The sequence below is a fragment of the Callospermophilus lateralis genome, chromosome 10, assembly GCF_048772815.1.
Source record: "Callospermophilus lateralis isolate mCalLat2 chromosome 10, mCalLat2.hap1, whole genome shotgun sequence".
Lineage (NCBI taxonomy): Eukaryota > Metazoa > Chordata > Mammalia > Rodentia > Sciuridae > Callospermophilus > Callospermophilus lateralis.
In genome coordinates this window covers 17,787,915-17,801,800 of record NC_135314.1, presented here as the reverse complement: position 1 = coordinate 17,801,800, position 13,886 = coordinate 17,787,915, and the positions used below count along the sequence as shown (strand labels likewise).

At 36.5% G+C, this 13,886-nt stretch overlaps 1 long non-coding RNA gene across 1 annotated transcript in view; it reads right to left on the bottom strand.

The window, feature by feature from the left end:
- LOC143408787 (uncharacterized) overlaps nucleotides 1-13,010 on the bottom strand; it is a 161,315-nt gene extending 148,305 nt beyond the window's left edge. The window contains exon 1 of the long non-coding RNA XR_013092520.1: nucleotides 12,909-13,010. This is a non-coding gene — a long non-coding RNA (uncharacterized LOC143408787). The remainder of the gene's footprint in view (nucleotides 1-12,908) is intronic.
- Between the last annotated feature and the right edge of the window lie 876 nt (nucleotides 13,011-13,886).

The window sequence follows — 13,886 nt, the reverse complement described above, 5'->3', positions numbered from 1 at the left end:
AAAAATATTCAAGTTCACTTGGGGAAAGGATGTAGAGTTAAATATGTTCAGCCTCTTAAAGGTATCTTCAAACTATATGAAAAATGTGAACCAGACAAAGCCTTCTTTCTAGTTCCAAATAAACTTAACAAAATTTCAGATCCAGAAAAGTGCGTTTTCATTTTATAAAACATGAATGCTCCCATTAAGTGAATGTCTATATCCCACTAAGATAGAGAATGTTGCTCCACCCTAATTCGTAAATCCCAAATAGGAGGGAAACTGAGGTGGGGGATTCATTCCTGGTGCTCGTACCAGCCTTCAGGGACACAGATGAAGATAGGGGCCCAGCTTTACTTGCACTGGCAGAGTTTGAAGTCTATGTAACAAAAAGTCACTTGGGTTTGTCTTTTTTTTTTTAACTATAGATAATTTCAAAACTATTTACTACCTTCTAAATCCATAGCAGCTAAACCATGGTCAATTATTATAATGAGAGCAAATTGTGCAATTGGATGGATATGAACACAGCCTCAAAATGCTACAAGTAATTACAAAAACCACATAAGTGAAGGTGATATGCTTCTCACTGTCATTTATCCATGATTTGCGATTAAGCATCCTACAAGGTATTGCTCAGATGCTAGCCTGGATTTTTGCCAAGTATTTCTAGTAATGTCTCTTCCGTGTTAACAAAAGACCTAAAGTAAACCCTGCACTTGCAAACTGAGAAGCATTCATATATAATTTCAATATGTAGTACAAATTAATATTAATTTGTGCTAATTAATATTAATGTATGCATTTAAGAAAGAAAAGAAGAAAAAAACTATAGTTTACTAAGAATTTTGGTAAATTTCATCTCTTACTAAATGAAAAAGGGTGTCCAATAGCCATGCCGTATTACTTAAAAATAAAAGGCTCATCTCCCTGCACAGTAATGTACTTTGTTCCATCCTTGATTTCACAGGCTAAACTGATTAGCAGCTCACCAAGAACTGTGAGAATTATTCAAAAGAACTAGAAAAGGGAAAATGGGATGTTGTGAGAAAGTCACATAAAGAACAGTGAATTATACTTAGGTACTTTCCCTCCTAGAGCTATAAAACGAAAAACAAAATCCACTGCTTTTTCTCTTAGCTCAATGAGAGGGATACTTTATCAAACATTTCTGAAAGTAAAGCATCCCACCGGTTTTATTTTATTAAACAGGGAACAAAACATATTGCTTTATTAGAGTCGTTTCAAGCATCAAAGCTATGGACCATCAACAGAGAAATCAGAGACCAAAAAAAAAAAAAATCACAACTGCCACATCTTCCCCCCACTAAGATATAATTGACTATAATTAACGTAAAATTGGAAGATGACTGGTAGAAATATGACTAAACTGCATGCCAAAGTGATTACATATTTAATAAATAGTAACCATACTATCATATTATGATCATTGAACCATTTACATTTCTCATTATATAATAACACTTAATTGTTGGGAAATAACTTCTGGGTAGTTTAAGAACTCTCCGTGAATTATAGACTCTATCTAAGCAACTTCTCCCATCAGTTTTGCTATATGAGACCCGTACCTAATCATCCTTTTATTCAGTTGGGTTGCAAATGCAAGTTCAAGCAGAGATGAGTTCAGTCCCATTTTTTTTCCTGAGGAAATGAGTTCTGAGCAGATCACACAGTTGGGCTTTGGAATGACTGGCCAGATTACAGTTTCCAGGGGCAAATCCAATGCACTCCCATAGCCTTGGCTGCCCAGGAAATACCAGGGCCCTTGGCCCTGACGTCTGTCTTCAGAGTCCCACCCTGGTGAGCCTGAAACCCTGAATGTGAATTGATCTCTCATATTTTGAGCTCCTCTCTGCCAGGTACATGTGGATTTTTGAATTCAGCACATAAAGAAATAAGCAGCTTTCGTTGTTCACATATCTCCCTTTAGTCTTCATGTAGTCAGTCACCAGGATATGGTTAAAATACTTATTGTGGGACAAACAATACAATGTTGTGATTAAGAATATAGGCTCTGAATTCACATAAATATTAAAATCCCCTCCGTCACTTAATAGCTATGACACGTTTAGCAAATACATTAATGTCTCCATACTCAAGTTTTTCATTTTCTAAAGTCAGAATAAGGAAGATTATCTTTCTAAAGACCTCTTTGCCATATTTCCCAACCATTCACCCTGGTATTATCTGCTTCAAAATTTTAATGGGCTCACAAATATAAATGATGGGAAATGAAAATAGAGTTGAAGAGGAGGAGAGAAATCATGGCCCATCCCCTCAATACCACAAATTCTCTCTTAGACTCCAAAAATGAACAAATGGGATGACACAATTTCTGCTGAATTTGGTTGCCCCCACTACTCCTACCTTATATGTCTTCTGGGTTGTGTTTTCTCTAATTTTTGCCTCTGATTCATGGGTTTCATTCCTGTACCTACCATGGCCTGTTAAAATACCATGCATACACATTCACAAATTGAATTGTTTGAGACTATATCGATGACCTGCCATAAGCCAAACTACAGACATCCCAACTTCTCTAGGGGACCAACACTCTCAAATGCCTTGTGAAGCTGAACCCTAAAATTCACCATGAGGCTGAGGAGGTATTTTGATTCAGACTGTGAACAACAGCACCCGGTTCAGGTTTCTCAATGATCCTTGCCAGGAGTAGCTTCAGTGGTAAATTGAGATGTCACCCGGGGTCCCTGATGAGCCTTGGGAGATGCTATCCTGTTAACCTCATGGACTATTCCAAATGCAGCCACAACAAAGGATAAGTAACAAACATACTCCTGAATTACAACTGTGTCTAACATTAGGCCCACGTCAAACTGTCTCACACAATACATAAATCTTCAGACTCTAGAAAACAGTGAATCACACACTTCAGGAACAAATGACACATTCAGCACAGTAACAATGCCTTCAATTTCTAAAGTTTTTCATGGTAACACAATTTTCTGAATCTCCTTTGATTCCCTTTCCTTGAGATGACATGTGATAAGAACTTCCAAATTCATGATTTCCTTAGTTAATTCCCAATCCAACCTGGAAATAAAAAATGATAATAACAATCAAACACAGAAACAGACACTTAATATCATCTCAGTTCAAGGCAGTCGGCATTACCAGCTCCTGGTGCAAGGTTGACAATAATTTGCTTTGTTCCAGATTTTGCTTCAATAAAACAGGACCATAAGCAGTTAACTATGCTATTTGACCTCTCAGGCTGTTCATTTTGGCCCTGTATTCTTTTCAGTATCATGCTGTTAAATAAAATTTATGGGAGACTATTGTTTTGGACTAGCCTTCTGCATTAGACCCCAGTAGACAGGACAAACCAGAATAGAGTCATTCATGCCAGGTGGCATCTAATCTCTGTAATCACACAGTAATCACACTGAATTCGGAAAGGGATCAATTAAAAAATAATAATAAAAAGGAAACTCTCAGCAACCAATCAAAAGGGGCCCAATTCTCCCTAACCAGCCTATTAAAGATTGCCTGTTTTAACCCTATAAAGAAAGCAACTTTGAAATCCTCTTGTTTGCCCTATTTCTTTCTTCAGGCCTTTTCTGCCTAGAAGGCCAAACTCTCCTGCCCATCTCATCGAACACTCCTTCTATTTTATAGAACTAGGTGTTACACAATTCTTGAATGGCAAATAATAGTTTGTTAAAATCTTAAAACTAAATTTGTTGTTATTTTGTCCTTTTGACAACTGTGATGTGTGAAAATAATAAATGCATTATTTCAACCATTGCACGTTTATTGACACTAAAGTCAATAAAGAATGAGAAAATCTTGGACAAGTGAAGAGTGCTTTTCCTCAGTTAAGTGTTCACAGCCCTCAACAGAAGTGGTTAAGACAAGGCACTGGGCCACTTTACGCCTTCTAGCTACCCCTGGGTATGTAAATGTCTTTTGACCCAGAGCCTGACTTGGAAATAAGTAACACAAAAATACAACTTCTGTCAGTAGGAAAGGCTTGGAAGCTTATGGTGCAAAAATTAAATAAAACAGAATAATGATAGAGATAAAATTCCTTATCTCTTACTACCAACCAAAAACAAATTTATAAATTGTGAGGGGGAAATGTCCAGGTGAGAAATCATGATAATTAGGGTAGCGCTTATCCTAGCTCTGCACACAGCATTTCATACAATAACAGGGAGCAACAAACGTAAGTGAGAAATGTTTGCTGTAGAGGAAGAAGGACATTCAGCAGAAAGGTTGTTGCCAGAAAAAACAACACACAGGAAACACCACACAGTGAGTCTGAAACACATTTGCTTCCCTGTCTTCTTCTCCCCATTCCCGCTGTCTCCCACTTCCACCTCTAGAGTATGAAGACATGAGTTGGTGTGAACATACTTTGTATACAACCAGAGATATGAAAAATTGTGCTCTATATGTGTAATAAGAATTGTAATGCATTTCACTGTCTATATAAATAAAAAATTTTAAAAAATAGAGCCAACATCTATGTCAGCTTTTGTTTTCATTTTGTGTAACAAAGCCAAAAATTAGTGAAAATGATTATGATGCAAAAGTGTCTAGTTTTGACCAGAAATGACATTACTCTCCTTTTTCCAACTGGATCTGGTTCAGCAAGCAAGAAGGAGGCGAAATGAGCTTAATTGAAGTATAAAGTGAGGAAAGGGTATAATGGTACCTTTTCTTTTCAATGACGACAACATTTACATTTTTCTTTCTCTTTTTTTAACTCAAAACAGCTAACGTTTCAGCAAACAAGCTGCTTCTTGTTTTTGTCCAACCATCTTGAAAAGCAGTGCAGAGCAGACGTTGCTTTCTGGATGAAATATGGTAGATTGGAAAATGTTTGCCATCCACAGGTGCATTCCCAAACTACCCTTATACAGATTTACTTAGACTGGAGTTAATTTTAAATTCTCCTCCTCTCTACTCTGCTACAATAATTGACTCAGAATCTTCTATATCACCAAATCATTGCCTTGTTTACAAGTCAGTCATCATTTAAAGCTCCGTTAACTCTGACAGGCCATGAAGGAAGCCCTCGTGTCTTCCCCATTAACCTTTGAAGAGGCAGTAACTTAGTGCCTCCCATCTATTAGGTTGTAGTTCAGGATGTCCATACCCGTACTTCAGTCTTAACCACTTACATCTATACAATCTTAGACAGGCCTCAAATCTTCACCTATAAAATTAAGAATATTGTTGTATGGATTGATTGCATGTAGACTTCTTTAAGAGTTAGTTTTAAGCACTTGAAGTATAGTGATCAAGAACATAGACAAGTCCTTGCCCAGTAAACTTAGATTCTAATAAACAACGAAATGAAAAAGATAATGTTCATGGTATGTGTTATGAGTCAAATAAAGGGAGTGGTATGTTACAAAGTGAATTGGTGAGGGGGACATTGTGGACGACATGGTCAGAGATGGCCTCTCAAAGGGGGTGACAATTGAGACCTGGAACAAAGGAGTGAAGAAAGCCAACCAAACCTGGACTGGAGTAGAGCATTCTAGGCACATGGCTCAGAAGAGTTGAAGGCTCTAGGGGTTGTGGGAGCTTGCATTTTAGAAAAACAGGAAAACCCCTAGCAGAGTTATCAGTCAAGTGAAGCAGTAGGTCCAGAGAATATAAACTGAGCTGCCTGTAGACTGTGTTTGGAGAGCTTGGAGAGTATATGGGTATCTTCTATTGCTTCTCAAATCTGTACCCCACCCCTGTCCTTCCTGCTCTGTGACCAGGAGACTGGCTTCTATTCCATGAAAGAACCCTTGAATTGGCCAGTATATGCTACCCACAAGAGTTCAGAGTTGAAGGACAATAAGGAGGAGTTCTATTCTGCCAGCTGGTTTCTTGCTAGATAGCTTTCTTCTACAAAAGCCACAACTCCATTAGTGTCCCTCTTCATACAGCTATGGTCTCCAGATTCTTGTAAAGTCCTCCTTTCCTTAAATTTTCAGGCCTCAAGGTAGGAATGGCTTCTTACCTTTGCTGGCCCCAGTACCACACCACAGGTTTCCATAACCCTGCCTACAGGGTTCAGTCTATTAACCAAATAGCCCTTTACTATTACTCAGAATGACTGTGCCAACATTTTTCTTGCTAGAGCCCTGACTGATGGGGACAATGGAGTAGTGATCTCTGGTTAAATGCTGAAGGACGTATGTAAAATGATTAAGAGTGTGTTTAGTAAGCGCATTGTATATACTAACCCTCATTATGATTATTCTGTTTAGGAAAAAATAACTCATCAATGCATTTGAATGTTGATTAGCATTATCAGAGCTGCACTAAGTAACCCTGGTTTTGCTTTCTTGGCTAATGATCAACAAACAGTGGCCAGAACAAGATATGGATCTGTGGCCTTGGGACAGCAAAAAGTGAACATGTTCAAATAGAATACTTGATTATGTGCTTCATACTGCTCACATAAAAAATGCAGAATGACATATCATGAATATGTGAATGAGGCTGATCAAGAAGCTCAGATTTAGGTTAAGAAAATGTATAATTCCATGTAAAAATTATGAGATGATAAAGAACACAATGATATAAGATTAATTTTGGTCTGGTTAAGCATGGCCTCAATGAATCATATAAACATAAAGCATCAGTTAACTGAAAAACTGTAACATGTTCATAAAATGTACAGTGAGAATGGTTGAATTTATTGTACCTAAAATGTTGCTTGCAATATTGAGTTCTTATTTTTTCTCCTAAAAGGAGGATATATTGAAAAGTGTACAAAAAAATATCAGACCTGAATACATACCATTCATTTGATAAATACATGAAGCTTCTCTCAAGACTATTTAAATGAAATTTCTGATTTCTTCATCATAAAATATAAATAGGAAGACATTCAATAAACTGTGTAAACATAGAATATATGTACACACTCTTCTCCAAGACTCTAGTAATTTTTTCTCATAGAATTGCCTCTAAAAATTATAAATTTTATGATCACCTGGGAAAACTGCAGCAGAAGTTTGAGCAAGAATCTGGTATTTATGATCAGTAGAAACAATCTCAGCACTCACTTTTCCTTCCACAGGAGATTGGGTCATTGGGTATGTTAGTTATTTTTCTGATAATCACAAATCATATTTTGCCAAGTATAAAGTTAAAATTATGTGGCAGAATTGAACTGTATACCACTTTTTACCAAGTCCTTAAATTCAAGCTTTATCATTCTTTCCTCTTACCTTAAGGGAATAATGTTTTTGTTTATAAAACACAAGTAAGCAAGGTTATTGGAAACTTCTGTCAAATGTTAAGCATGAAAAGAGCTGTTCCAGGGGAAGAATGGCTGAGTTAGACAGTGTTAGGGAATGAGAAAAGGTTTAATTTTTATTATTGGTATGGGGGCTCAAGAATTTTAGGCCTTAACCTTCCAATAAATCACTTTGTTTTTATTCTAACTATAATGGCTATTGATTGAAGTTATGAAGAATAAAACTACTATCTGTTCATTCTACCAGAATCAGTTTGAAGAAACCCTGGATTTCCTTGTTTATAAAACTTCCTTCCTCAAGCCAGTCTTCATTCCCAGCTTGATAAGTTGCTTATCCTTTATATAATCACTTAGTAAACATATATTTATAGAATTCTCAAGTGCTAGAAATAATTTCAAATAAAAGGATATGAAAATTTATTAAACAGACATGGTTTTCCCATGAATAGTGTTAATACCTCTAACTGTAAGGTACTCACTTAGTATTCACAGGCTAAACAAAACAACCATCTCATTACAGTCACATTAGGATTCTGCAAAAGAGATGAAAACAGGGTTCCTCATCCTTGCCACACCTTTATTTAACCTGGTATTTATACCAAGTGTCAAGGAGACCATCAAGATCAAAAAGAATTGAGAATGCCATGATATTAATATCAGATTTGATCTATTGAAAATTTGCCTTACCTGGGAGGTTAAATCAATTGCAGCACAGCAGGAAGATTCTTCACAAAAGGAATTGGACAGGCAATTTTTTCTGGGCAAGGGCAGTAATACGCGTGCACTGTTTGACACAGGTAAACGTATCACGTCTCTTTAAGAATGTACTAAATCTTTCATTATTCTCTAAATACTTTCTAAAGTATTTGCTTTCTTTAACTTTTTTTTTAAGCTACTTCATTTCTTTGCAAAGCACTTGTGCCATTCAGGGTTAACTTTTCAGCAAATGACAATTCTTAATGACCCACTTTCTAAATGGAAAATGAAAAAAGAAAAAAAAAATCTCACAACAAATCCTCAAAGCACAGAAGCAATGGCACTTCTAAAAGTAAGCTCCCATTCAGCTTCAGGGTATCCTAAATACTCACAGATCTCGTCTTCTTACGGATTTAACAACTGTGCTTTAATCTGCTTAAGTTCTGGTACTCATATCTTCCACAATTCCTTTTGATAAAACTAAATAAGCTTATAGAGACAGTGCTGTCCCTGAGATTGCAAATTAAGGAGTTACCAATCAAAAGAGGAAGATAAAGAAGATTTGTGACAACAGCAATGCTTTTAAAAGGCAATTCTGGACTTGTTCTAAGTCAGAGATTGAATATCAAGAAAGAGAAACAAGAAAACCTTCAAATTTCCATCCCAGGTACAGACACTAGAAAGTGGGGGTTTGGAACAAATGAAGGTGGCAGTTACCCTGGTGTCCTAGCTCTGCCCCTAGCCGGAGCAGGGCACCTTCAGACACAGTCCCTTCCCCATTTTTTCCTCTAATGAGGTTTCCCACCAGTCTTATCTGTTTGATCACTGCCTCCTTTATCCTCAAAGCATTTCTAGTCAGAAGATATATTTTGACTGAATATTTTAGAACACTGGAAAATATTTACATTGATAAAAAACAAAAGTCACATTATTTTCATTCAAAGACATATGACAGCTATTATAAAGTCAAGTATAATTTATTAAAATAATTTTTAATAATTTAATCTGTATTTCAGCAAATCAAGACTTTATTTTTAAAATATGTTAAAAGTCATATGAAAGCAATCGAATCGCATTAAAATGAAAACATCATAATGCTCCAAAATTTGATGCTCAAAATTCCTTATTGTTCTGTGCATCATCCCAAGCTTTTAAAAAAAATAGTTCATCAAAAAAAACAAGTCCAGCAAGCTTTGGAAAGTCAGTGCTGAAACTGAAGGAAGCAAACTATAGTACAGAAGCTTTATTCTCTTTCCAAGATGCTCAAATCTGGGCCAGTCAGGGTTTAGAACCATGGTAGCCTCCTGGTGCAAATGAGTAATGTACTTTGGCATGTGGCTCGAGTTGTTTGAATATTGCACAGTCCACTGATAACAGTGGAAGACAATTTATGGACAGGTAAGAGGAGTGACTACTTGGAACTTTATGCATATTCCAATCTGATATATATCTCCAGATATATATCAGAGAATCTTAAATGAGTTTTTTTTTATAAGTATTTATTAAATTCTAATTGCCCAGGACTTTGAAAGGTCTCTGTTGTTCTGTCCAAAAAGGTAGCCACTCACCACATGTGGCCATTTAAACATAAACTTAAATGAATTGGCAGGGCGTGGTGGCCCATGGCTGTAATCCCAGCAACTTGGGAGGCTGAGACAGGAGGATCATGAGTTCAAAGACAGCCTCAGCAAAAGCGAGACCCTAAGCAACTCAGTGAGATCCTGACTATAAACAAGATACAAAATAGGGCTGGACATGTGGCTCAGTGGTCAAGTATCCCTAAGTTCAATCCCTGGTTCCAAAAAAAATCTTTTTTTAATGAATTGAAGTGCCCATTGGTCACATGCAGCTAGTAGCTTTCATATTAGCATCAATTTAGAGCACTACTATCATCACAGACAGTTATAGGGTGTCTCTGTCATCTTGTGACTCAAAAATGTGGTTCAGGGTCCAATAACATTAACCCCATCTGGGTACGTATTAAAATTTTAAAGTTGCAGAAGTATATTCTGAGGTGATTTGTATTCACATTGAAATTTCAGACATGATGATTTTTCTTGAGAATCCTGCTTTGGTTCAGAAATTCAGAAGGAAGTCTTGAGATTCCACATTTCTAATTGACACATTTCTAATTCCTCATTTCTAGTAGTAGACACCAGGGTTGCTGGCCCATGGACCACACTTGGATTAGCAAAGATGCAGAGGAAACAAAAATAGTTCCAAGCATGTAGACCCACCTGAAGTATAAGAGCTGATTTAAATCAGTGAAATAGCCTTCCTGAAAGAAACAGAAGGAAATTTCGAAACCTCTCATTTTTATTGTCCTTGAAATTTGAAAGAGCATTTTGCTCTTTATCAGAACAGTCTGGGATAAGAAGAAATTGTTCCCAGACGGAAATTATGTTTCCAAATATTGATCAATAAATAAAAACAGTGAGCAGCAAATGGGTTGCTACAGAAAATAGGAGTATAATCCCAAGAACTAGTCAGAAGACTTAGAAGAAAATAGGAAAGGAACCAATATTGTAATATTAGATAATAGGAAGACGAATGTTCTACTTTGGTTCTATTAGAATTCCAAAAGTAAAAGTTTGGTGAAGAATAGCTCTCTGTGGAAGATGAAGAAGTAGCAAAGAAAGTGGAATGAGCCTGCATGGTGGCCCACACCTATAATCCTCAGGGACTTGAGAGGCGGAGGCAGGAGAATGGCAAGTTCAAGTCCAGCCTGGACAACTTAGTGAGACCCTGTCTCCAATTAAAATAAAAAGGGCTGGGGATGAAGCTCAGTGATAAACAGTACCTGAGTTCAATTCCCAGTAAGACAAAAAAAAAAAAAGAAAGAAAGAAAGAAAGAAAGAAAGAAGAAGAGAAAGAAAATTAAGGGAGGTTCACCAGCTGAAAAGAGCTAAGAATTTAAATTGAAAGAGGCTACCTGAATATCAATAAAAATAGCAACAACAACAGGTCTTGACAATTACAAGAAGCAAAAAAACAAAACCAAAACAACTAACTAAAACTAACCATACAGAAAACCAACCAACACATAAAAAAAAGAGAGATGAAGATCATAATTATTCTTCACAATTCTAATTTTCAAAAACAAACTGTTCAACATCTCTTAAGTTGACTATCAGTTTGAACTGAACAAATCTATTCTCAGGCCAGTTAGCACTCCTCTTTGAAGGCAATAAAGATACTTTTATATCCAAAAACTTGGAAAATATCTTCCCCATCTATAATTTTATTCCAAATGAGATACTAAAGCAAACTACAAAATAAATTAAAATATAAGGATTGTTGTTGAATAGTATAATCTGCAGAACTTAATATTATTGCCTAAGTAGTTGTTAGTTAATCATAACAGACACAGCATATAGATTCTCCAGATATGTAGCATTCAATCTGAAAGTGCAAAGATAGGAAAGAAAAAAAGAGAAAGTACGGGAAGGAAGAATATATATTTTCTCATATTAAACAGAAGTTTCAGCCTGTGATCAATTGAAGAAATAAGTTCTAGTACATTTTATTTAATTTTACAGTAATATAAAAATAGTTACACCTAAATCATCTTAAAGGTAGCAAGAAATATTAAACAATATATTAGAATATGAGAGGTACAGTCATTGGAGATAAAAGGAAAATACTTTTTTAGAAATCCCTAGGTAAAATCTTTAGAAATACATGCTTTAGGAAGGTGCTATGGTCATTCCTGTAGTTGTTTGTAAACTATTGCTTTTCTCTGTGATAGGGTGTATAGTCCACTCTCCTGGGTGCATTTCACTCACAGTGTTGGTTTAGAAATTCTCAGCAGATCTGCTATGTCATCGTTAGCCATCCACTTGGCATTCATTCCTCTATCCCCTGTGGTTCTGAAGTAGTTGACCACTGCCCTCCCTGCACTGGCTGCAGGAAAGGACCCGTTTTTGGCTTATGCTAAACAATTCACTCCACTCGCCCAGTTATTTCTACATGTTCAGATTCAGAGTATACTGAAGGCCTTGCTTGGTAATCATTAAACAGAAATGTTCACTACCTTCCTCTGAATTGTGTCCTACAATTTACCGAAACTACAAAACCTTCTTCAGTAATTGTACCATTAGATGAACAGAGCCAGGAAAAGGGCAAGGAGCTGTGGCCAAAGTCACTGAATTGCTAAACTTCTGGACTTGCTGTTGTATGAACCCATCAACTTTCTCGACCTTTGAGCACTTTGAAATGAGTTTTCTTTTGATTGTTCTGAAAGGAATCCTATCTGACGCATTCTCTTTCTGTTACCCCTTTAAAGTCTGATCTTCAAAGAACACTCTTTAGGTGTTACAAAGCTCTTGATAGGTTGGATCCACTCAGAATGGCTTTTTTTTTTCAATCTGGTGCCCAGATGGGGAAGAACATTTGTAGATTGAGGGTCCCAGGGAATGATTTCAATTTGCTTAAGCTTCAAGTTTTCAATACATGGAAATTTCCTGACTGTGTAATCTGTGAATGCCACCAAAGACGTCTTTGCAACATCCCAAGACCCCTAGAAATGTGCACATCAGAACTTTTTTTGTGTGTGTATGTGGATGAAAATCCTGGTAAATACTTTTTCATAGTAAGACTACCTTAAATCTTAAATAATAAAATTAAGTAGAAATAAACACAGCTGCAGTCAGCCTTCAAAAACAAAAAGTGAAAGTAAAAAGTTAAATATAACCACTTTATATATTGAGGGGGATAGTATGTAAAACATTTTTGTAGCTTTCTCTATTTTTCAAATAATTTAGTCATTAAAATTAAATCTATGTTTGCTTGAATCCTAAATACAATGTTACTTTGATTTTCTCTGTATCCAGAGCCACACTCCCTAGCATTAAAAGAATAACTTAGTTCGTCAGATGACTGTCTCTAGGGCAGACTCATGTAACTTCGTCCACTTGGGCTGGTAATTTTGCTACAACAAAGTCGCCGTAGACTGGGTAATTTATAAACAACAGAAACTTACCACTCATGGTTCTGGAGGCTGGGAGGTCCAAGATCAAGGCACCAACAGATTTGGGGTCTAGTAAGGGCTCACTCTCTGCTCCATGGATTTCACCTCATTGCTTTCTCCTCAGATGGCAAAAGAGACAAACAGTTCCCTGAAGACTACTCTATAAAGACACTAATCTCATTCATGTGGCCTTTACCCTCAAGACCTGGTTACATCCCAAAGTCTCCATTTCTCAATGCCTACATATTTGGGATTTGATTTCAACATGAATTTTGCAGAGACACAAACACTCATACCAGAGCAGGTGACACACCCACGCTTGACCATTAAATGCAAAGAAAGCCACTTTGCCAGATTCTGCATTTCTCTGTCCTATATCCTGGATTAGATAATCTTCCACCTACCTGATAATTGGTCCCAAGATAGTTAGATTTGCAAAACGTCCAAAATTCTGAACTAGAGATGGATCCTTGATAGAAACTGCTGCTCTGGTTGGCCTAATTAAGGAGAACTGGAAAAGAAGAAAACCATCTTGTGAGGAAAAGTAATATATGGCAAGGAAACAGCAGAGCAGAATAAAGAAACCTGAATTTTTGCCCCAGGCATCCCTATTTTATTCTTTCAAAGCAAGTTACAGAATTTCTCTTCAATTACTCCCATGTATTCAGAACTTTAAGGGTCAAATGCAATAACATATATGTGGTTTTTAATACTATATGTATTCCTACTTCAGGTAAATGACTTCTGTCTCCATCATTTGATTTAGGGCTCATAACTACATTATTTTTTTGTTGATATGTTACCTCCACCCTCAAATCATAAGGATGGTTTTAAGTGTAGAAATGATTCATTGGAGAAATTTTAAGAATTTACTTTCTTCTATAGACTGTGATTTTTATAAGTGTAGAAATTAGTATCAGATAGTCTCTGAAGGATTTTCCCACCGAATAATTCTATGATGCATGAGGGGAGAAGTTTCTGAACCTAGGA